This window comes from Scyliorhinus torazame, chromosome 7 (assembly GCF_047496885.1).
Source record: "Scyliorhinus torazame isolate Kashiwa2021f chromosome 7, sScyTor2.1, whole genome shotgun sequence".
NCBI lineage: Eukaryota > Metazoa > Chordata > Chondrichthyes > Carcharhiniformes > Scyliorhinidae > Scyliorhinus > Scyliorhinus torazame.
In genome coordinates this window covers 251,367,445-251,392,234 of record NC_092713.1, presented here as the reverse complement: position 1 = coordinate 251,392,234, position 24,790 = coordinate 251,367,445, and the positions used below count along the sequence as shown (strand labels likewise).

General features: G+C 46.5%; 1 protein-coding gene across 2 annotated transcripts in view; it reads left to right on the top strand.

Annotated features, from left to right (window-relative positions):
• pfdn1 (prefoldin subunit 1) overlaps window positions 1-24,790 on the top strand; it is a 136,907-nt gene that overhangs the window by 81,629 nt on the left and 30,488 nt on the right. The gene's annotated exons all lie outside the window — the stretch shown is intronic.

The following is a 24,790-nucleotide window of genomic DNA, read 5'->3' as shown; positions in this document are numbered from 1 at the left end:
GGACTCGATGGGCTGAATGGCCTCCTTCTGCACTGTAAATTCTATGAAATTACTGTCAGAGAATGAAGAAGAACAAGAGGCAAAGTGGAAAGTAAATTGTCACCTTCAAATCTAAATTAATTTTATGTGTTTTGGAGAATTCTCCCGAGTTCCAAAGTCATGAGTCAGGAAGATGCCTTTTAGTCTTCTCATTTGCCATTGATAATGCTGAATGGTGCAGTGTGGGTGGAATGGAATTTGATAACCCACACTGATGAATGCTCAGCTTATTTGAGAAACTATTGTCCATTATGAACAGCCTTTGATATTTTAACCAAATTGCAGCAATGGAAGGATACTACGTTTTTAAACATAAGCAGCAAATCTAGTTTTTTGATAGTACATAGTACTATACCATAGTAATATAGTACTATGATATATTTTACCTTTTTCAGTACATAATTAAAACTTTGCATTAAAGTGTGAAAAATCAGATATTTTAATCTGAAAATGCAGCCAAGTATAAATGGCATTGCTGCTTAGTAGAACACTGGTTAATGTAGTTAACTCCTAATCTCTGCCTTACTCATTCTTTCCGTTACTGCCCTACTCTCAACATCAGCTTTTATAGAACCTTCCCTGGTTGATTACATTCTCACTACAAACCGCACCCAAACTGTTTGGTGTCCCTATGTCCATATCTTTCTCCTCTCTCTCTCTCTACCCCAGTTCTTTTTCCTTTTGTTCTTGACTGTCCCTGACATCTATTTTAAAATGCTTCTCGCAACCACCTAATTCAACTATCAGCTTTTATCCCACCTCATGTCTCCCTTCAGCTTCTTCAGTGAGCATCTCCTCCATTTCAGTTATGCTAGCTGCCAATGGTGACCCAAACTCTATGGGCGCTATTCTCTCTCCTCCCCCTCCCCCCCCAATGCCAGGTGGGAGAATCGCCGGGGCGCCGCGCGAATCACGCCATCCTGACCCCCGCACACGATTCTCCCACCCACTGGAAACCAGCGGCGCGCGATTCGCACCGGGCCGCTCGGAGAACCGGCGAGCGGCCATTCTCCGTCCGGATGGGCTGAGCGGCCGCTACGACATGAAAGGTTCCCGCCGCTGCCCACCCCTGGTCGCTGCCGGCGGGAACTCTGCGGGAACGCTGGGGGGAGGGGGGGTGCGGCCTGTGGGGGGAGGGAGGCTCCTTCACCTGGGTGGCCTCCGATGGGGTCTGGCCTCCTTCTGCGCATGGCCCCAGAACACCGGCTCCATGTTGGTGAGGGGCCGGCATGTGTAAGACGTTCCCCGCGCATGCGCAGGATGGCGCGGCCCAACTGCGCATGCGCAGAATTGGGCTGCCCCAACTGCGCATGCGCGGGTTGGCGCGCGCCCATTTGGCGCCGCGTAAGGACGTTGGAGCGGCATGAACTGCTCCAGCGCCGTGCTGGCCCCCTGTGGGGGCCAGAATACATCATGTCCGGGCCCTGTTTGCGCCGTCGTGAAACGCGACGGCGTTCACGACAGTGCGAACACTTGGCCTCAATATCGGAGAATTGCCCCCTATCTTTGACTTTACCGGGTTCTTGTCTTTCCCTAATCTCACAGTTTATATCTTTGGTCGTACTCTCAACTTCCATCGTCTCCTGCAGATCCTCCTAATTTGGATTAATTTTGTTTTCCAAATTAAGGGGCAATTTAGCATGGCCAGTCTACCTACCCTGCACATCTTTGGGTTGTGGGGGTGAGACCCATGCAGACGCAGAGAGAATGTGCACATTCCACACGGAAAGTGACCTGTGGCCAGGATCGAACCCGGGTCCTCAGCGCCCTGAGGCAGCAGTGCTAGCCACTGTGTCGCCCTTGATTTGAATTTTTTACCCACTTCGCTGACTCTGTTACGAACTGCGAGGTTACCTGTTCCTTGCAAATTCTACACTGTCTCCTACCTATGTTGCTTCCCTGTACAATTCTGACTTTTGCTGGATGTTTGAAATCATATATGACCATAAAATATAGGAGCATAAGTCGGCCATTCAGCTCATCACATCTGTTCTGCCATTGCACAAGATCATGACTGATCTGATATGATAATCCTGAACTTCACTTCCTCGCCTTATCCCCATAACTCTTGATTCCCTTGCTGATTAAAAATCTGTCTCATCCTTGAACATACTTAACGACCCAGCCTCCACAGCCCTTTGTGGTAAGGTATCTCACAGATTCACCACCCCCTGAGAGAAGAAATTCCTCCTCATCTCTGACTTCAATGGGCAACCCCTTATTCTGACACTTGGGAAGTAAGGAAATATTAGGATCGAATAATGTAAAATATAAGAGACTATAGAAACACGATCTGCACATTTGTGTTCTGATGATGACTGTTTCGGTCTCATTATATGTCTCAGCTGATTATTATTGCAGTACTGCAGTGTGGGTTAGATCCTTCATCTATGCTGAGGAAGATGCATCTCCTCTAGGCACCAGGAGATGCAATATATCTGCTGCAGGATTCTCCGTCAGCGGGACCCTCCACTTTGCCGGCAACGCACCCACACCCGCGTGTTTCCCGATGGTGTGGGATGGCCATAATGGGAAACCCCATTGGCTGGCTGCCAGAAAGGAGGATCCCGGTGCCGGCGGGGGCGCACCTCGCAGGAAAATGGGGCTGGTGGGATGGGGAATCCAGCCCCTAGTTTCTAGATTAGGGAAGATAAACTCAGTAATTGTTCCCGTCCTAGATCAGTATTACATTCTGTCCTCTGGAAAGAATGTGAGTATTTGATGAAACCAGAATCAAAATCTGGAAAGATGTATCCACTAATTGAGTGGTGATAATCACTGATTTAAAGGTGAATAGTAATTTGCGCTAAATGCCAGAGGGTTGGCGGCACGGTGGGGCAGTGGTTAGCACTGCTGCCTCACGGCACCGAAGACCCGGGTTCGATCATGGCCCCGGGTCACTGTCCGTGTGGAATATTCACTTTCTTCCTGTGTCTGCGTGGGTCTCACCCTCACAGCCCAAAGATGTGCAGGATAGGTGGATTGGCCATGCTAAATTGCCCCTTAATTGGGAAAAAAAAAATTGGGTACTCAAAAATTTATTTGAAAAAAATACCAGAGGGTTCCGTATCCATGGAACTATATCATAATATTAACTAAAGCCTTTAAAAGAGCAGGAGTGACTAACTGGAGGTGGTGGGTGGGGTAGGGGGAGGGGAGGTTGTGGCTTGGAGTGAGGTAGACAAAATGTCATGTCACTTGTATTTGCCCTTTTCAAAAGTTTTGAGGAACACATTGACATGTTGCTAAATTATTTAACTTTTAACCCATCTGCAATAACAGGAATTGATTCTTCGTACTTTTAGAGTTGAAGCTAACCAATTAAAAAAATTGTCTTTTGCTTAAGTTTTGGAAAATATACACACACAGCTTCTGTGTTTCTGTATTATTTTCCTCCGTGTTGTAGCTGTAGACAGTTTGTAACTTGTTTCTGGCACAGAACCCGTTGTTATATAGCTTAGGTGTATAGAGGTGACACAACATTCTTGAATATTTGTTCATCTTTCTGCAGTGACTCACACAAATACTGATGATAAATCTTGTTGCCGTAGGTATGCCAAAACTGTTTTGTACACCCCTAGGATAGATTTCTTTTTCAATGTCAGGAAATACTTTTGAGTAAAAGAATACTCAGACTTTTTGAAAGGGATACTCTGATAAATTCTTGGCAATGCTAGTTAGATGATGCCTCTCCCCCCCCCCCCCCCCCCCCCCAAATTTAAGGTGAATGAAATAAATGCATGATGAAGCATGTAATAAAAGTAGTTGATGCAGGAAACATTATTTTAGGAAGCAGGTTGCAGGGGTACTGAAGAGGTTCATGGGGAAGTACCTTTCTGGATTTGGCGCAAACCTCAGCATGGCTTTTCAGACTGCTTGACTTGTTTTTATGTAGTCAAGCACCTACCCTTTAGGAAATGCAGACTTGATTTTACGGTCAAAATGTTTTCGCAAATGAATTCAAAAGATCTAGGCCATGATTGAAAGCAACTATGTAACCCCCCCCCAGGGATGGTTTAGTGTCACCAACTTGCTCATCCATGCTGTAATTACCAGTGGACAAAAAGCAACCAACATTTTGAAAATGACTTGCAGATTCTGATGGTGTTTGTGGAGTGATCTCCTGAAGAAAGGTCTGACACCATCACTGACCATGAATTGTTGGGGCTAAAGAGGAGCAGAACCATAACATTCTCGAAAAGTAGAGAAACTTTCCTTGGGTTAAAAAAAATAAGCCAAAATTACTTCACCCAAAAGAATAGATGTTTGCAATCCATCCAGCTCCAAAGGAACTTCAAACGTCATGTTGAAACAAGATTTAATGGTAATTCAAATAGTGCATCTGAGTGCCAGGGGTCCTCTAGGGGTCAATTTAGGCAGTACATAAATGCAATTTTTGTTGGAATACATTTCAAAGATTCTTATTTTAATTTTGAAAGACGAGAGTTTTGTAGAAATTACTTTAAATTAAAAGTTCCAGCCTGCCGAGACCTCGGCTGGGATTCTTCGGTCATTGTGATTTATTTTTCCTGCCTGCAGCGCAGCCCCACCTGCGGGTTTTCTGGCAGCGTGGGCTGGCTTCAATGGGAAATCTCATTCACGAGCGGTGGGAGTATAGAATCCCCTCGCCAGCGAACAGCTCACCACAGGGAAACACGCGTCTGGGGGACTGGAGAATCTAGCCTCTCATGTTTTGCTGCTAGCAGTTGGGAGAATTAAAAATGAGATACATCACCTGAAGAGACCCTGTTTCTCGGTGTGGGACCTGGCAGTCATAATGAGACCTACAGGTTCTCCAAGCATATGTGGGCCTCATTGACATAGCCTTAACGTTAAAATTAGATCCCATAATAAGGCGGGAAGACAGGCGCAAGGCGGATGGGAGTTCCCCACACGGGGGGGGGGTCGAGGAGTGAGCAGGAGTAGCCGGGGTCAGTTGAAGTCAGCTGACTTACGGAAGTAATATGGGGGGAGCAATCATGCTAGAAAGAGATCTAGCGGGGAGGGAGGGGGAGGGGGGGGGACAACTGGGTTGCTGCTGCGGAAATCCAAAAGGAAATGGCTAAAGAGTGGGTGGGCGGGGATGGTGTGCGACGCTGGGGGAGCGAGCAGGAGCGCGGAGGCGGGATATGGGACTGGCCTAGAGAAGGTAATGGCTAGTCGACACGGGAGGGGGGCAGGTAGCCCCCTAGTGAGGCTGATCACGTGGAACGTGAGAGGCCTGAACGGACCGATAAAAAGGGCCCGAGTGCTCGCACATTTGAAAGGACTAAGGGCAGACGTGGTTATGCTCCAAGAGACGCACCTAAAGGTGGCGGACCAAGTTAGGCTAAGGAAAGGATGGGTGGTACAGGTGTTCCACTCAGGACTGGACGCAAAGAATAGAGGGGTGACCATTTTGGTGGGGAAACGGGTAGCATTTGAAGCAAAGAACATCGTAGCAGATAGCGGAGGTAGATATGTAATGGTGAGTGGCAGGCTGGAGGGAATGGAGGTCGTGTTGGTTAATGTGTATGCCCCAAACTGGGACGATGCGGGATTTATGAGACGGATGCTGGGGCGTATACCGGACCTGGAGGTAGGAAACTTGATTTTAGGAGGGGACTTTAATACGGTGCTGGACCCGGGGCTAGATAGATCCAGCTCAAGGACCGGAAGAAGGCCGGCAGCGGCCAAGGTACTTAAGGGGTTTATGGACCAAATGGGGGGAGTGGATCCATGGCGATTTCTTAGACCTAGGGCTAGGGAGTTTTCCTTCTTCTCCCATGTCCATAAAGTGTACTCCCGGATAGATTTTTTTGTTTTGGGAAGGTCGTTGATCTCTAGGGTGGAAGAAGCTGAGTACTCAGCCATGGCGGTTTCGGATCATGCCCCACATTGGGTGGACCTGGAATTAGGAGAGGAAAGGGAGCAGAGAACACTCTGGCGATTAGATGTGGGACTGATGGCGGATGAGGGAGTGTGTGCAAGAGTGCGGGGGTGTATTGAGAGATACCTGGAGGTCAATGACGACGGCGAGGTCCCTGTGGGAGTGGTATGGGAAGCACTAAAAGCGGTAGTCAGAGGAGAGCTGATCTCCATTGGGGCCCACAAAAGGAAAACCGAGGCCAAGGAAAGGGAAAGATTACTGGGGGAGATTTTAAGGGTGGATAGGGAATTTGCAGAGACCCCGGAGGAGGAATTGTACAGGGAGAGGAGACGACTCCAGACGGAATTTGACCTTCTGACCACCAGAAAGGCGGAGGTACTGTGGAGGAAGGCACAGGGGAGGAGGTATGAATATGGGGAAAAGGCTAGTCGCCTGTTGGCTCATCAATTGCAAAAGAGGGCAGCAGCGAGGGAGATAGGAGGAATTAGAGACGAAAGGGGAGACACGGTGCGAAGGGCAGGAAAGATAAATGAGGTGTTCAAGACCTTCTATGAGGAACTGTATAGGTCTCAACCCCCAGAGGGAGAGGAGGGGATGCGGCAGTTCCTGGACCAATTGAGGTTCCCGAAAGTGGAGGAGCAGGGGGTGGTAGGCCTGGGGGCACCGATTGGGGTGGACGAGGTTATTAAGGGACTGGGAAGCAGGGAAGGCCCCAGGACCAGACGGGTTCCCGGTGGAGTATTACAGAAAATATGTGGACTTGTTGGCCCCGTTGATGGTGAGGACGTTCAATGAGGCCAGGAAAGGGGGGACTCTATCCCCGATGATGTTGGAGGCGACGATATCGTTAATTTTGAAGAGGGATAAAGATCCGTTGCAGTGCGGGTCCTATAGACCCATTTCATTATTGAACGTGGACGCCAAATTGTTGGCAAAGGTACTGGCATCGAGGATAGAGGACTGTGTCCCGGGGTGGTGCACGAAGACCAGACAGGGTTCGTAAAAGGGAGACAACTGAATGTTAACGTGCGACGACTATTAGGGGTGATAATGATGCCCCCAGTGGAGGGGGAGGCAGAGATAGTGGCGGCAATGGACGCAGAGAAGGCATTTGATAGGGTGGAGTGGGAGTATTTATGGGAAGTGTTAAGGAGGTTTGGGTTTGGGAACGGGTTTATTAGCTGGGTTAGACTTCTTTATGGGGCTCCAACGGCAAGCGTAGTTACAGGTCGACATAGATCGGAGTATTTTCGACTATATAGGGGAACAAGACAGGGATGCCCGCTGTCTCCATTGTTGTTCGCGTTGGCAATTGAACCTCTGGCCATGGCGTTGAGAGACTCCAGGAAATGGAGAGGGGTGATTAGAGGGGGAGAAGAACACCTAGTCTCGTTATACGCGGATGACCTATTGTTATACGTGTCGGACCCAGCGGGGGGGGGATGATAGAGGTTATGCGAATTTTGAGGGGGTTCGGGGATCTCTCGGGGTATAGGCTAAACATGGGGAAGAGTGAATTATTTGTGATATATCCAGGGGACCAGAGTAGAGAGATAGAAGGCTTGCCTCTAAGGAAAGTGGAAAGAAACTTCCGATACCTGGGGATTCAGATCGCTAGGAGCTGGGGAACCTTGCACAGACTTAATCTGACACGGTTGGTAGAACAAATGGAGGAGGACTTCAAGAGGTGGGACATGCAGCCTCTATCGCTGGCGGGCAGGGTGCAAGCAATTAAGATGATGGTCCTCCCGAGGTTCTTATTTGTATTTCAATGTCTCCCTATACTAATCACCAAGACCTTTTTTAATAAAATAGACAGGAGCATCACGAGCTTCGTGTGGGCAGGGAAAGTTCCGAGAGTAAGGAGGGGGTTCCTTCAGCGTAGTAGGGACAGAGGAGGATTGGCACTACCGAACTTGGGCGATTACTATTGGGCCGCCAATGTGGCAATGATACGTAAATGGATGATGGAGGGTGAGGGAGCGGCGTGGAAAAGACTGGAGAGAAAGCCCTGTAAAGGGACGAGTTTAGAGGCGCTGGTGACGGCGCCGCTCCCGATCTCACCTAAAAGGTTTACCACGAACCCGGCGGTGGCGGCAACATTGAATATCTGGGGACAGTGGAGGCGACAGAGAGGGGTGCGGGGAGCCCTGGTGGGGTCCCCAATCAGGAACAACCGTAGGTTCGCCCCAGGAAGAATGGATGGAGGATTTCAGAGCTGGTACCAGCTGGGAATTAGGAGGGTGGGAGATTTATTTATAGATGGGACTTTTGCGAGCTTGGGAGCATTGGAGGAAAAGTATAAGTTGCCCCGGGGAAATTTCTTGAGATATATGCAGGTGAGGGCGTTTACTAGACAACAGGTGAGGGAATTTCCGTTGCTCCCGACACAGGGGATACAGGACAGGGTGCTTTCAGGGGTGTGGGTCGGAGAGGGCAAGGCGTCAGAGATTTACCGAGAGATGAGGGAAGAGGGGGAGGAGTCGGTGGGCGAACTAAAAGGAAAGTGGAAGAAGAACTAGGGGAGGAGATAGAGGAGGGTATGTGGGCTGATGCCCTAAGCAGGGTAAATTCCTCTTCCTCATGCGCCAGGCTTAGCCTGATTCAATTTAAGGTGCTACATAGAGCACACATAACGGGAGCAAGATTGAGCAGGTTCTTTGGAGTGGAGGACAAATGTGGGAGGTGTGGCGGGAGCCCGGCAAACCACGCACATATGTTTGGGCGTGTCCGGTACTGGAAGGGTATTGGAAGGGAGTGACGGGAGTGATTTCGCGGGTGGTGAAGGCCCGGGTCAAACCAGGCTGGGGGTTAGCTCTATTTGGAGTTGCGGATGAGCCGGGAGTGCAGGAGGCGAAAGAGGCCGACGTTGTGGCCTTTGCGTCCCTAGTAGCCCGGCGCAGGATCCTACTCATGTGGAAGGAGGCGAAACCCCCCGGACTGGAGGCCTGGGTAAATGATATGGCGGGGTTCATTAAACTGGAGCAGATAAAGTTTGCCCTGAGAGGATCGGCTCAAGGGTTCACCAGGCGGGTGGCAGCCATTTCTCGACTACCTAGGGGAACGTTAGAGGGAAGACAGATGACCAGCAGCAGCAACCCAGGGGGAAGGGGGGGGGGGGGGGGGGGGGGGGGGAGGGGGGAGGGGGCGGGGGGTTTAGTTTAGTTCAGGTCAAAGATAAAGGGGTTTTGTTACTTGTGTATTGTTAAAAATTTCTGTATTGTTATTGTTGCGTTTGCTTTGTAAGAGGGGAAAAATTGTTGTTTGGGAAAAAAATTTCAATAAAACATATTTAAAAAAAAAAATTAGATCCCATGCTTTAATCTTGTGATTGTGAGTAAAGCTCCGCTCGCAGCATGCTGATGCTGCGTAGAAAATCCCTATGAGACCACCTTACTTAAATAGGCTTCTTAAAGGCACTGTCCGAGTTTTACAACACTTTCTAATGCTTGTATTAGTTACCTTTGGTCAGTCTGCAATGTTTCCTCTAAGCTACGCAATCTCACTGCAACCTGAAAATTCCCATGCAGCCATGCACACGTCAGCTTTTTAAGCTATCGCATGTGCGCCGCTCCGTAAACAGATTTAATAGTGATAGAATTTACAGTACATGGGGAGGCCATTTGGCCCATCGAGTCTGCACCGGCCCCTGGAACGAGAACCTTACCTAAGCCATGCTAAGGTCGTGCACCTAAACCAATTAGCTATGCACTGCAACAAAAAAAAATAGGAGGCATGCTGGCAACTATCCATTTTTCTTGCTAGTATTTGCATCAATATCTTTAGTTGCTTGTGCAATACAAAATGGTTTAAATGGGATCCAAATGTATTCCAACAGGATTATCATAAAGAAAATGAGTAGGCAAAAAAATGTGTTGACACCTGAGATGATTTGTCCACACATTTCTTTACCCCAGAACCCTCTTTTATAGATCCCTTAAAACCTAAGTTTATTTTCTCTGGAAGTTACAAATATGTTGGCTGTTAGAAACATGGCCAACACAATGAGGCTAAACTTCCACAGAGTGGAAATAAGCGTTGGATTTCCGTGCCCAGTTTCTGGCCTGATCCCCCCCCCCCACAAGCCTATCTCACCCGACCTTCCAACACAAGCTGGGTGAGATCCAGGCAGTGCAGTGCATCCTTGCAGCCTAGTGTCGAAGTGCGGGAGAGTCAAAGTGAAGGAGGCGATCCGTTGTGGCGTTCCCGATCGCGGCAAAAGTCCCCAACGACTGCGACCGGCTTTTAAAAATGCTAGCCGCGAGCTGGACTGTGTGCTGGTCACTGCGCGCGCAACGGATGGGGATTGAGAAAAGGGGCTGACGGGCGTCCACGTGGGCGTGCGATGCTAACAGCGGTGGCCACAGCTTTGAACTCCACTCTGGTGCTAGTGCTCTGCACGCTGTTTGGCTCGTCCTCTGCCAATCATCGGCAGTTTGTGACCTGCGGCTCTGTGGTCATGCTGTTCAATGGCCGGCACAACGTCCGCTTGCACTCCCACAACTTGAAGTACTGGTCGGGTAGTGGTTTGTGACTGGGGTGGATACAGCTACTGGGCAGTGAGAGGGAAGCCAGGCATGTCGGCAAGGAATACTGATCAAAGTAGTCCAGTCAATACGGCTGACACAAGTCAACACTGGAAGAAACCTATAGTCATCGCTTTGTGTGGCCCCTCTCTGGAAACGAGGAAGTAAGTGCTTTGGGTGAGAATGGAGAAGGAAATTACTTGGATGTTTGGATAGCGCAATAGTTTGGATAGTGGAACCAGTAAGAAATATTGTAACATTGCATGTGTTTGACAAGTTACTTCATCTTATCTAAAGTCATAGTTTGTAAAGTAATAACAACATTGTACTTTTTTCTACACTTGTTTAAATTCTAAAGAAATGGGAATTTATATAAATCAAAGTTTTTGTGTAAATGTAAGGATGCGCATGTTCAACTGAAATTGTTTTAATTTTCAGAAGTAAAAAGTCATAAACGTGGAAAAATGAGGTATTGGAAATAAAGTTTCAAAGTAAAAAGAAAGCAGGCCAGCCGTAACTGGCCTTTAAATATGAACAATCGAGACTTTCAACCAGAGGCAGCGGCAGCGGCAGAGTCCTCCTCCCACCCCCCTCCCCCGCCCCAACCTCCAATCCTATCCATTTACCCTAGAACAGTGTCTTTCAAACTTTTCTTGCCGAGATCCACTTTTACCAACCGATGGACCTTCGGGACCCATGCTGGCCGATGTTCGTGACCCATGCCGGCCGACCTTGCGACACACCATTATTGCTTAACTTTAATGCGGCAGATGAGCCTCATGATCTCACTTGCTTCGTCATTCAGTGTTACATTTCTGCGAAGGACTTCATCTGACGATTTAAGTTCTCGCTGCATCCTTTGAACAAAAACGAGAGGTTAGTCCTCGAACCCGCCATGCTTAGGCTTCAGATGCCTTTGAAGATTTGAGGGTTTTAAACTTTCATTTGCAAGTACTTCCCTGCATATAACACACATGAGCTTTGCATCCTGATTTGTACTGGCACAATTAAAGTCATACCTCGGAAATCATCTTTCTTCTGCTTTGTTTCCGATTTCAATTTCATCTTAATTGTTGGTTCACCAGAGGCCCTGGAGCTCTGGATACAGCTCATACCAGCACTGCTTTGTCCTGCCGTGGACTCTCCTGAGAAGCTCGCTACAGCAGATTCAGTTGTGAGATCCTGGCCTGTTTGTGTCTCTGGCCATCTATTCCTTATTACAAATTAGTCCATCTTCAGTTCTTCACACAGTCCTGTTGTTTGCTTGCTGGCAGCTACAAAATGGAGGAAACTCTCCTCCATGATTTCGCGGCCAAAGCACGGATATACAGGGTGTGTGGCGTCAATGTATGTGCTGGGTGCGTGACCTTCTCTCTGCCGCTTGGTGGGCAGACTTTGCGGAGTTAGGAATTTAGTTTCTTGCCTCTGAATTCCCAGCCTCTGACCTGGTTTTGAAGGCTCAGTATTTATATGACTGATCCAGTTCAGTTTCTCATTGATGGTTACCCCCTAGGATGTTGATAGCGGGGCATTTAGCGATCGTAATGCCATTGACTGTTAATGGAAGTTGGTTAGATTTTCTCTTGTTGGGGTGGTCATTACCTAGCACTTGGGTGGTGTGAATGTTACTTGCAACATGACTCTGTGCTGCTAGGTGGTTTTAAAAGCAAACAGGAGAGTTAGATTATATTGGAAGATCAATTAAATGTATAAAAATAAATGAGCAAGGTATATGTACTGTTTTTGTAAGGGGTGCCGCAATAGCTAAAAAAGTTTTTTCAAAATTAGGTTTTGTTGGTCTGGAAGATGAAGCGGTTTCTTTCTGGCTCCACAGAAAAACTTGACTGCTGCTGACATGACCTTGCATTGATATGCCCTTCCTTCTGATGACCATCCTGTACGTGGAACTGTACTGGCTTCCCAGACACTAAGACTTGTGAGACTGGAGAACGGAGAGCTGCATCCAGCTATTGGGTCACCTGTTTGGCATTTGCTGCTTGCCTGCCAAATCCAAATGAGGCTGGGTCCTCAAAGTCATGGCGTCTCTTCACTGCTGGAATGGATGGATGGTCAGCCAACACTATTCAGTCATTCAAATGTGAAAACCATCTTGGGCAATGTGGGAAATCATATGTTCATTCGTATGTTCCAACATACCAAGATGCAGCGATCCTATGGATTGATCATTCAACTCAACATTAGTAGGGGGCTGCACGGTGGTACAATGGTTAGCATTGCTGCCTCACTGCGCCGAGGTCCCAGGTTCAACCCGGCTCTGGGTCACTGTCCGTGTGGTGTTTGCGCACTCTTCCAGTGTGTGTGTGTGTTTCACCCCCACAACCCAAAGATGTGCAGGGTAGGTGAATTAATAACGCTAAATTGTCCGTTAATTGGAAAAAATGAATTGGGTAGTCTAAATTTATAAAAACAAACTCAACATTGGTGGAATTACAGAGTAAAATTTCAAAATTTGCCAATGATACCAAGAGGTTGGCAAACAGTGAGTATGGTATCAACTGACTGCAACAGGGCATAGATAGCCTCATAGAAAGGACAGAAAAATGGCAGATGGAATTTAATACAAAGAATTGGGAAATGATGTATTTTGGCAGGAGAGACTGAGGCAAAATAGACTTAATGACACAGTTCTAAAGAACTTGCAGGGACACAGGGATGGTGGTGGTGTTTCATGTGCATAGATCTTTGAAGGTGGCAGGACATATTGAGAGAGTGATTAGCAAAGCATGTGGAATCCTGAACTGGTATTGAGTTCAAATGGACTGTTCCATCCAGTTCTGGTCACCACAGTTTTGGAAGGGTGTAAGGATCCATGAGCGAGTGCAGAAGAGATTTATCAGAATGGTTGCAAGAATAAGAAATTTTAGCTACAAGTTTAGGTTGGAAAAGCCGTGCCTATTCTCCTTGGAGCAAAGGAAATTGAGGGGAGATTTGACAGAGGTGTACAAGATTATGATAGATTTAGGTAGGTAGACAAAGAAAAGCTGTTTCCATTAGCTGATGGCACAAGAACTGGGGAACACAGATTTTAAGGTTTTGGACACGTGAGATCTGAGGCAGAACATTTTACGCGGTGAGTGGTAATGACCTGGAACCTGTTGCCTATGCGGGCAGTGGAAGTGATAACCATCAGTGATTTCAAAAGGAAATTAAATGGGCAGTTGAGGGAAATAAATATGCAGGGTTACAAGGATAGAAAGGTGGAATGGGACTGACTGGATTGTTCTTCAGAGAGCCACCATGGATTTCAGAGGAGTAAATTGCCTCTTTTTTTGCCCTTATGACTGTGTATTGCAACAAACGGTTCGAAGGTATTCTCATGATAATGTTTGTTGGATGTAAGAATCAAAAAAATCAAAACGTAGTATCGATAGTTTTATTATTTAAATCTTTATTACTTTCACGGTAAATATGTAGAAGTTGGTCAAAGATAAACCTGGAGAAGGTATGCCAAATACGAGTTTCGGTTAAAAAGAAACAGGTGTTTATAGAGTTATTATTTAACCTTTGAGTGACTTTAATGTACAACTCAGACATTTTAATTATTACCCACAACCTGTATCAGAAACTCTCCAGTATCATGAGTGGATTGTTTGGCATACAAGGGATCTTTCTAATTTATGTGTTATGTTTGTACTGTTGTTATGGTTTCTATTCGAGTACTCCTAATGGTACAACATTGGAAATTCCCCATTCTGGTTCGGCTTTGTTAATTATAACACATCAGGTTACTATATTTAGAACTGTGTCTCTTGCTCATCTTGCACACTCATCAGTATTCTCTCTGGAACTGAGTTGGGGTAGCTCAGTAAATTGCTTACATAGTTCCACCCATATGATGTAACAGTTGTAAAATGAAAACATTCTTATATTATCGAATGGTTGTAATCTCATCCATTTTCCCTTAGCCCTCATGAAATGGCCAACAGCCCGAACAAAGTGATCAACTGGTATTCTTATCAGTACCTCAGGCAATTTGATTATTCACAATTATTTATAGTTGCATTACTCAATACTTATTCTACAATAAGTATCTGTTATAATTTTTAGCTCAATGTTGTTTTACCCAAAATGTATTAACACCATGCTTGCTTCAAGTTGCTTTCTAAAATGGAATTTTACCATCCACCGTGCCTCGGTACACCAGAAAGGGCAGTTATTCATGTTCAAGTATGGACAAGTCAGTTTTCGCTGACCAATTGATCCCAGACTGACATTGCTGGATAATACCTAGGAGTGAAACCTCCTTGGGTTATTCTTCTCCCTGTACCCATTTACCCACCCCCACTTGTTGTAGCGCTCTCATTGTGATTAGCATTCATTTTTTATGCAACCACAAATAAAAAAGTGATTTAAATAGCTGTTCACATTTAGAGGTAAGGAAGACTGTTGGAGAAATCAAATATTTATCAGAGTTTTATTGAGTCAGAAAATGTGAGGATGGACGTTTTTGAAAAAGGTTATCAGATACTTTCACATAGATATTGAGCTAAGTTCACTGATCTCAGAAAGAATAGTTCGGAGAATCAACGTGTCACCTTTTGATTCACTTAGCCATTGAGTTGTAGGCATTAAATTTACCAGGCAAGATTTACATATAAAGTACTTGAGAGAAAGTTTGAAGAGCTAACAATTAAGGCTCTATGAATTTTGTCAACCTGGTTTGTAGCATCTATTGTCAAGTAGAACATGACTGTATGAAAATTAAGATACCTTCCATTTTACCTCAATTATGTGGCTTAACTCTAAATTCAGTAAATCATCTTCCTGCATAGTTAATTAGGATCTCCCATTTGGAATACGCATTCCATAACATTTGCATTCCAGGATTCACTCATTTTGAATGTTCTATCTGGGAAAATGCTCCAATGACTTTGCAATAAAATCAGCCGTCACCTGACCGTTACCAAACACTTGAGTGTTTATCAGACATAACACCTCCTTCTTCCTGTCCCACACCAGGATTCCTAATGATTTTTCTGAGGCTTCCTGTTTGAAAACAGGCTCGTACTATGGTTGTCACACAAATGGATTGAGACTGTCCATACTCATTACATGTAGGGGACCCAAATAAGCATTTTTGGTGAGATTGTTTACAGAGCAATAAATATTTCCTACATTAGTCAATGTTATGTGGTGCATTACATTGTACAATGTAAGCAGTTATTAATTGCCATACATGGATTCTAGTTGTATCATCTAACATCTGTCACTTATGATTAACTCTTCTGAAACTGAGAACTTATTAGCATGCCATGCATACAGGACAGAGTGACATCAGAATACTTGAAAAAGAAGAGTATGCTGAGACATTCCTCTGTTATTTCATCAGGGGAAAGATTGGAGTGGTCTTTTAGTTGAACTGCTTTTTAAATATGTTGTGCAGCTATATTTTTATATGTTGGCCACGAGTGCTTAGAAATTTGTGGGGTAATGTTACACCATGCGTTCTGTTGTCTGTCAAAATAAATGTTGGGGATCATCACTGCAATGGAAGCTTCACAAAGAACACTACCTAATACAGGTTTTCATACTCTGTTTATGATAAATCAATTTAAATTGATTTACAGAATGTAGATTGTCTTGAAGGGCCAGCCTTCCAATTCAGTATGATACACAGGGCTGAATTTTCTTCCCTGTTAAGTCAGACAGTGGAAGCAAGAAGCATTGTGGGGCTGGAGGAGAATGTAGAGGAAGGGAGGAATGAGGCCATGAAGGAATTTGAAAACAAAGATGAGAATTTTAAAATTGAGGCGTTGCTTAACTGAGAGCCATGTTTGTCATGAGCACAGATTTGACAAGTGAACAGGACTTGCTGGGAGTTAAGACCTCAAGTTTACGGAGGGTTAAATGTCAGAGACCAACCACAGACCACAATCAGTGAGGATAAACAACAACACCTCCTCCACAATAGACCTCAATACCGGGGCCCCGCAAGGCTGCGTACTCAACCCCCTACTATACTCACTGTACACACACGACTGCATGGCAAAATTTGGTTCCAACTCCATCTACAAGTTTGCTGACGATACAACCATAGTGGGCCGGAACTAGAATAATGACTAGTCAGAATACAGGAGGGAGATAGAGAACCTAGTGGAGTGGTGCAGCGACAACAATCTATCCCTCAATGCCAGCAAAACTAAAGAGCTGGTCATTAACTTCAGGAAGCAAAGTACTGTATACACCCCTGTCAGCATCAACAGGGCCGAGGTGGAGATGGTTAGCAGCTTCAAATTCCATGGGGTACACATCACCAAACATCTGTCCTGATCTACCCACATCGATGTTACCACCAAGAAAACACAAGAGCGCCTATACTTCCTCAGAAAAATAAGGAAATTCGGAATGTCCCCATTAACTCTTACCAACTTTTACAGATGCACCATGGAAAGCATCCTATCGGGCTGCATCACAGCCTGGTATGGCAACTGCTCGGCCCAAGACCGCAAGAAACTTCAGAGAGTCGTGAACACCGCCCAGTCCATCACACAAACCTGCCTCCCATCCATTGACTCCATCTACACCTCCCGCTGCCTGAGGAAAGCGGGCAGCATAATCAAAGATCCCTCCCACCCGGCTTACTCACTCTTCCAACTTTTTCCATCGGGCAGGAGATACAAAAGTCTGTGAACACGCAAGAACAGACTCAAAAACAGCTTCTTCCCCGCTGTAACCAAACTCCTAAACGACCCTCTTTTGGTCTGATCTGATTACCACTACACCCCTGTATGCTTCACCCGAGGCGTGTGTTTATGTAATTACATTGTGTACCTTGTGTTGCCCTATTATGTATTTTCTTTTTCTTTTCTTTTCATGTACTTTATGATCTTTTGAGCTACCCGCAGCAAAAATACTTTTCACTGTACCTCTGTACATGTGACAATAAACCAATCCAAATTCCAAATGTGTTGGAATAGTTGAGTCTAGAGGTGACAGCGGCACGAATGATAGTTTCAGCAGCAGATAAGCTGAGACGGGTGAAGTTGGGCGCTGTTACAGAGGTAGAAATAAGTGGCCCTAGTGATGGTGCAAATATGTGGTCGGAAGTTCATCACGGAGTCAAACATGACATCAAGATTGGGAACAGACTTGTTTAGTCTCAGACTGCTGCCAAGGGATGTTAATGTGCCTTTGATGATATTGCCAAGGCGCCCAGTGTAGATAAGAAATCGGAGAGGTCAAGGATTGATCCTTATGGGATGGTGCAGAGAAAGACATAAGTGGTACTTTGGCTACGGTCAGATACATAAGAATGGAGCCCGGCCAAGAGCAGTTCCACCGAATTGGTGACAGTGGAGAGAGGTGTTGGAGGAGTATAGTGTGATTAACCATGTATTTTTGTAGACAGGTTGTGAAGTAAGAGGAGGGGTGGTTTAACTTTGTCACAGTCACAGTTTTGACCTTGAGTCATTGGAGTCTGATTGGCAGGATTCAAAATTCTGGGAAGAATGGACTCAGATTTGCATTAACGGACTTTGGAGAGGAGAGGAAGGTTGGAGTTGAGGCAATAGTTTGCAAGGATGGTGGAGTCACATTTTTGAGGCGGGGTGATGAGGGCTGAGGGAAACACACTTGAAGAGAGACAATTGTTAAAAGCTAAGATTAGGGCAGCACGGTAGCATTGTGGATAGCACAATTGCTTCATAGCTCCAGGGTCCCAGGTTCGATTCCCGGCTTGGGTCACTGTCTGTGCGGAGTCTGCACGTTCTCCCCATGTGTGCGTGGGTTTCCTCCGGGTGCCGGTTTCATCCCACAGTCCAAAGATGTGCGGGTTAGGTGGATTGGCCATGCTAAATTGCCCTTAGTGTCCAAAATTGCCCTTAGTGTTGGGTGAGGTTACTGGGTTATGGGGATAGGGTGGAGGTGTGGGCTTGGGCAGGATGCTCTTTCAAAGAGCCAGTGCAGACACGATGGGCCGAATGGCCTCCTTCTGCAGTCTATGGGACCAGGAAGGGAAGTGTGTGATCAGCGATTTAATAGAAACACGATCAAGGGAGAAGGACATGGGTCATGGACAAGGTGAGCTCAGAGAAAACATGAAGGGATATAGGAAAGAAACTAGAGAAAGGTGAGAATTCAGGACTAGGCAGGGCTGAGGAAATTAGTTTAAATGGGTTTTTACAACGATTGATGGTTTCACGGTCATCAATAGACTTTCCAGATTTCAAATTTGACCATCTACTGTGCTGGGATTTGAACCCGGGTCCCCAGAGCATTACCCTGGTCTCTGGATGACTAGTCCCGTGACAATACCACTACGCCACCACCTCCCCACAGTATTTATATAGCTGGTCCAGTTAGATTTTTGGTCAACGTTCTCTCCAGTTTATTGATGGTGGGGGTATTTAACATCGGTAATGCATTTGAATATCAAGAGAAGATGATTACATTTTCCCTTACTGGATATGACAATTGCCTGGCGCTTCTGTGGTACAAATATTACTTGTCATTTATTAACCCAAGCCTAAATGTGGGTCGAGGCCTTGCTGTGAACACATTCTTTTGACCTTATGTTGCAAGGCAAGTCATTGATGAGACAGCTGAAGATGATTGGTCCTGGGAATTACCCAGAGGAACTCCTGCAGCAATATCTTGATTGGCTTCCAGCAATGATAACCAATTTCCTTTGTTCTAGATATGACACAACCAATGGGGTGTTTATCTTCTATTTCTCATTGATTTTAGTTTTGTTTATACTCCTTATTGCCACACTTAATCAAATGCTGCGTTGATATCGAGGGAAGCCACTCTCGATCAGCTCTTGAATTCACACCTTTTGTTCATGTTTGGACCAAGGCTGTAATGAGTTCTGGAGCCAACTGGTTCTGGTAGAACCAAACTTAAGCTTTGATGAGCTGGATATTGTTGAGTACATGCTGCATGATAGCACGCCAGTGATACCGCATATCATTTTGTTGATGATCGACGGTAGACTGGCTCGATTGGATTTGTCCTGCTTTTTGGTGATGGTCATACCTGGGCAATTTTCCACATTGTCAGGTGAATGCTAGTGTTGTAGCTGTACTGGAACAGCATGGCTGTGGGCTCGAGGTCTGAAGGACAAATTTTCATTACAGTTGGGATGTCTGGGCTCATGACCGTTGCTTTGTCAATTGGCTTCAGCCCAATCTTAATATTATATGGAATTAACCTCATTTGGCTGAGGATTAACATCTGTAATGATGGAACGTCGGGAGGAGGCTGAGATGGGATCACCCAGTAAGCACTGTTGGCTGAAGATGGTTGTAAGTGCTCCAGCTTTATCTTCTGCTATGTTGTGTTGAGCTCTGCCATCATTGAGGATGAGGATATTTGTGGGGCTGCTTCCTCTGGTTAGTTGTTCAGTTGTTGTTCACGTTTCATGGCAGGACTGCAAACATTATCTGATTCGTTAGTTGTGGGACCTCTCAGCTCTGTCTATCGCATGCCACTTCTACCATTCAGCATGCACTTGGTTCTATCTTTTGATTACAGCCTGAGTTTCCCTATTACCTGACATGTGATACATATGGCAAAATTCAACTACATCCTTATGCAGTCCAGGCCAATAAAAATGTATTTGCACCGGCGCCGTTCACCCCTGACAAATGTTGACTGGTTCTCAGAATTCAGCCATTCCCATCCGTAGCTGGCCTGGAATTCTTAAGAAGAAATGACTTGTTAACTTCCTTAGTTTGACGAAGGAACTAGAAACTGGAGCTGCTTGTATGATGGAATTTGCAGCAAATTCTTGATTTAACATAGAGCCTTTCTTACCTTAGAATTGTGGACTGTGTTGGGCACTTTTTGCTATTTATGAGTTGGAAGGGAGATGGATAAAGATAATATATAAAAAGCTGTAAGTCATATGAAATAATAACTCTGTGGGAACGGTCAGGGGCGGCCTGTGCGGGGGGGGGGGGGGGGGGGGAGAGAGAGAGAGAGACAGGGGGGCTCCTTCACCCGGGTGGGGGGGGGGGCCTCTAGCGCGGCCAGCCCCTGAACACCGACGCCATGTTGGGTCGGGGCCGGCGCGCGGGGAAGAAGTCCCCCGCGCATGCGCGGGTTGGCGCAGCGCTGCTCATTTGGCGCCGCGTAAGGAGGCTGGAGCAGCGTGAACCGCTCCAGCGCAATGCTGGCCCCGTGTGGGGGCCAGAATCCATCATACTCGGGCCCGGTTCACGACGGCGTTCACGACAGCGCGAACACTTGGGCTCAATATTGGAGAATCACCCCCAGGCTTTCGGAAAGAGGTCTGAAGGAGCTGCGCTAACAGCAGGAATATGTTTTGTAAATTCAAGTATCATCTAGTTCACTAATGTCCTTCAGGGAAGGAAATCTGTCATCCTTACCTGATCTGGCCTGGCCTATATGTGACTCCTGATTGACAGCAATTGGTTGACCGTTCAATGCCCTCAGGGATGGGCAATAAATGCTGGCCCAGCCAGCGACACCCACATCCCATGAACAAATCTTTTAAAAAAGTTGGTGATGTTAAGGAGAGTACGCCTCAAAGGAAACCAATGATAGTGGTAAAGAGATAAGACTTCTTAAGTGTTTTCATTGTAATAAAGTTGGACATGTGAAGTCACAGTGTTCGTGGCTTTAAGAAAAGTACAGGGAAAACAGACTGGGTAAAAGAGGATAAGCCAGTGGGGTTTATTAAAGTACCAAGAAAAAACATTGTCCCAGTTGCAGAAGTGCCACCGAGTATATAACCTATTCAGAGGCTGATGGATAAACAGATACAAGGGTCAGGATTCTCCGCCCCCCCCCCCCCCCGGCGATTCTCCCGGCGCAGGCGGGCTCCGGGGTCCTGGGGGGGAGTGGGGCGATCTGGCCCCGGGGGGTGCCCCCACGGTGGCCTGGCCCGCGATTGGGTCCCACCGATCCGCGGGCGGGCATGTGCCGTGGGGGCACTCTTTTCCTTCCGCCTCGGCCATAGCCTCCGCGATGGCCAATGCGGAAGTGGACCCCCCTCCCCCCCCCCGCGCATGCGCGGGGATGACGTCAACAGCCACTGATGCTCCCGCGCATGCGCGGACTACCGCCGACTGGCGAAGTCCCTTCGGCCCCGGCTGGCGTGGCGCCAAAGGCCTTTCCCGCCAGCCGGCGGCGTGCCAACCACTCCGGCGCGGGCCTAGCCCCTCAAGCTGAGGGCTTGGCCCCTAAAGGTGCAGAGAAATCCGCACCTTTAGGGGCAGCCCGACGCCGGAGTGGTTCCCGCCACGCCATCCCGCTGGGACCCCCCGCCCCGCCGGGTAGGGTAGAATCCTGGCCCAGAACCTTTCAAGGATTTTATTTGTGAGGTAGAAGTTTAGTCATGTGTACAAGGTGGAATAGGTAAGGAGATTAAGATTTTATGGGATACAGGAGCAAGTCAATCTTTAATGGTGAGAGATAAGGAGAAATGTGGTTTGGAAGGAATCTTGTTGGAAAAGGTGGTAATATGTGGGATTACTGGTGAGAGCAGTAGTGTGTGACTATGTATGGTAAGGTTAGAGTCTGGTGAAAAGTGGTGAAGTCGTAGTAGGAGTATTAGAAAAAAATACTCATTACAATTTATCCTAGGTATTGATATCGCTGGATCACAGGTGGGAGTGCAGCCTACTTTGGCTTTTAAGCCAGTGGAAAGTCAAACAACTGAGATGTTGCAAGAAGTCTATTCTCAAGCCTGCTATCTGAGCTTTTGGTTGCCCACTGCCATTTACACAAAAGAACAGGGCCATGCTATGAATTATTTTTTTAAATTTAGAGTACCCAATTTTTTTTTTTTTTCAAATTTAGGGGCAATTTAGCGTGGCCAATCCACCTACCCTGCACATCTTTGGATTGTGGGGGCGAAACCTACGCAAACATGGGGAGAATGTGCAAACTCCACACAGACAGTGACCCAGAGCCGGGATCGAACCTGGGACCTCAGAGCCGTGAGACTGCAGTGCGACCACTGCGCCACCGTGCTGCCCTGCTATGAATTTTTGGAGTAAAGAGGCCATCCGACTCTGTAATAGGCTAATGTTTGGTCAGATCAGTGTGTCCCAGAGGACACTGGTCCTTGAATGAATCACCCTGGCTGAACAGGGATATCCTGTTTATTCCCATTAACGAGTTTAAGTCTGAAATTCACAATGTAACTCAGGCCAGGTGTGGGTGTGCACCTCTGACTCAGTGCTAGCAACTTTACCCTCAGTCTGTTAACCCCTAAATTGATCCAGTTTCCTAACATCTCCCAATCATGACAAGCTTCACCAAGGCACCTCATTTTTTGGTATGTAACATGACGGTAGAGACACACAATATGATGGAGCATGTCCTCAGTGCAAAGACAAGAATGTGTGGTAGCCACATCTACCAATATTTTCACAAACTGATGCATCGGTGATGGGAAGATTGACGAGAGCAAGGTCAAGTAGTTTTTCCCTCGTATTGGTTCTCGCGCTATCCGACACAGGCCCAGTCTGGCAGGTATGACCTTCAGCACCCAACCAGCTGGGTCAGTAATAGCTACCAAGCCAGTCTTCGTAATGGACATTGAAATATCCCACCCAGAGTACATTCTGTGCTGTGGCTTCTTTCTGTGCTTCTTCCAAGTGGTGTTAAGCATGGAGGAACACTAATTTATCAGCTGAGTGGGAGGTTGGGGCATTAGCAGTAGGTTCTAATCAATTGAAGATTCCTGTGCCCATGTTTGATCTAGGTACCTTGAGATTTCATGGGTCTGGAGTCAATGATGACGACTTCCAGGGCACTCCCTCCTTACTGCATACCGTTGTGCCACCACATCTGGTGAACCTGTGCTGACGTTTGATGGGAGGATGGAAAATTCTGGGACATTGGCGATAATGTATAGAATTATACTTCCTACATGGCAGGAGGAGGCCATTCGGCCTATCGAGTCTGCACCGATCCTCTGAACCCTATCCAGCCAGGCTCACTACCCCGCCCTATTCCCATAGCCCCATCTGCCCTGCACCTCTCTGAACTGTGGGAGGAACCCTTGCACCCGGAGGAAACCTACGCCGACACTGGGAGAAAGTGCAAACTCCACACAGTCACCCATGGCAGGAATTGAACCCGGGTCCCTGGTGCAGTGAGGCAGCAGTGCTAACCACTGTGCCGCCCCCAGTGAGTACGATTGTGTCAGGCTGTTGCTTGATTAGTCTATGGGATGGGCCTCCTAATTTTGGCACAAGCCCCCAGATGTTAGTGAGGAGGTTTTTGCAGGTCAACGAGCCAGGTGCGGCGTTGTCATTTCTGGTGCCTCGTTCGAAGCTATGGTCTGTACGGTTTTGTCTTATTTGACTTTTCTGTAGCGATTCCATACAACTGAATGACTTCTGAGGCAATTTGAGGGGACAGTTAAAAGTTTTAACTACATTGTCATGGGTTAGGAGGCATGTTTTAGTCCAGACCACTAAGGATGGCAGATTTCCTTCCCTGAAGGACGGGACATTAGTAAACCAAATGTGGGTTTTTATGACAATCGAAAAATGCCATGATCATCATTCCTGAAACTAGCTTTTTATTCCAGATTTAGTAATTAATTACACTTTGATTGTCTCAGCTTCTATGCTGGGATTTGAACTCTTTCCTCCAGAGCAAAATCCAAACTCTGGATTACTAGTCCAGTAACACTGCCACTATGCAACTGTCCCCTATATGTTCCAGCTGGATCTGGCGGTGGATGGCTAAACCACTAATCTCCCATATAATTTCTGGTTTGTGCGACTTGGACTTAAAGAGAGCGAAGATGAGGTCTGTACTCGGGGGATCGCCAGAATGAGAGAGTAATGGTTTTATTGGGGATTAGGGCATAAAAGGTTGAGGAGGAGTGGTTGAGCAAATCAGTAGCTGCAGGAATGTTGTGGCAAATGGAGAGCCAAAGGCAAGGCAGTTGGGATCTTTGTGACAAAGAGGCTCATTAGCTTCTCGCATTTAACCTGCATTTGGCTGAATGAGCTATAATGTATGGATATGCTGATACCCAAAATAAATAGGTAAAGCTACTAGGGACCCCAACATGTCTCATTTAATTTACGTGAGCTTAGAAAGTAAATAGTTCCATGTGCCAAATGATATGCTTGTTTCTTGGATGGCTCCACGCTTAAATGGACTACATTTTGTGGTACTGAGTCATACTGGTGAAGAATATTCCCCGTGGTTTATTCCGGTCTTTGATGAGTTAGCTAACCTCGGATGAGGCTGGAAAACTACAGGGGTGCTCCTGTTTTTTTTTCTTTTGAGAACTAGAAATGAAATTGTTTCTGCAGTAATGGTTACTATTTATCCAGCTGCATTGAGTAAAAGGAAACATGCTTTTCAAGACCTATCAGGAAAACATTGCTACACTTATAAA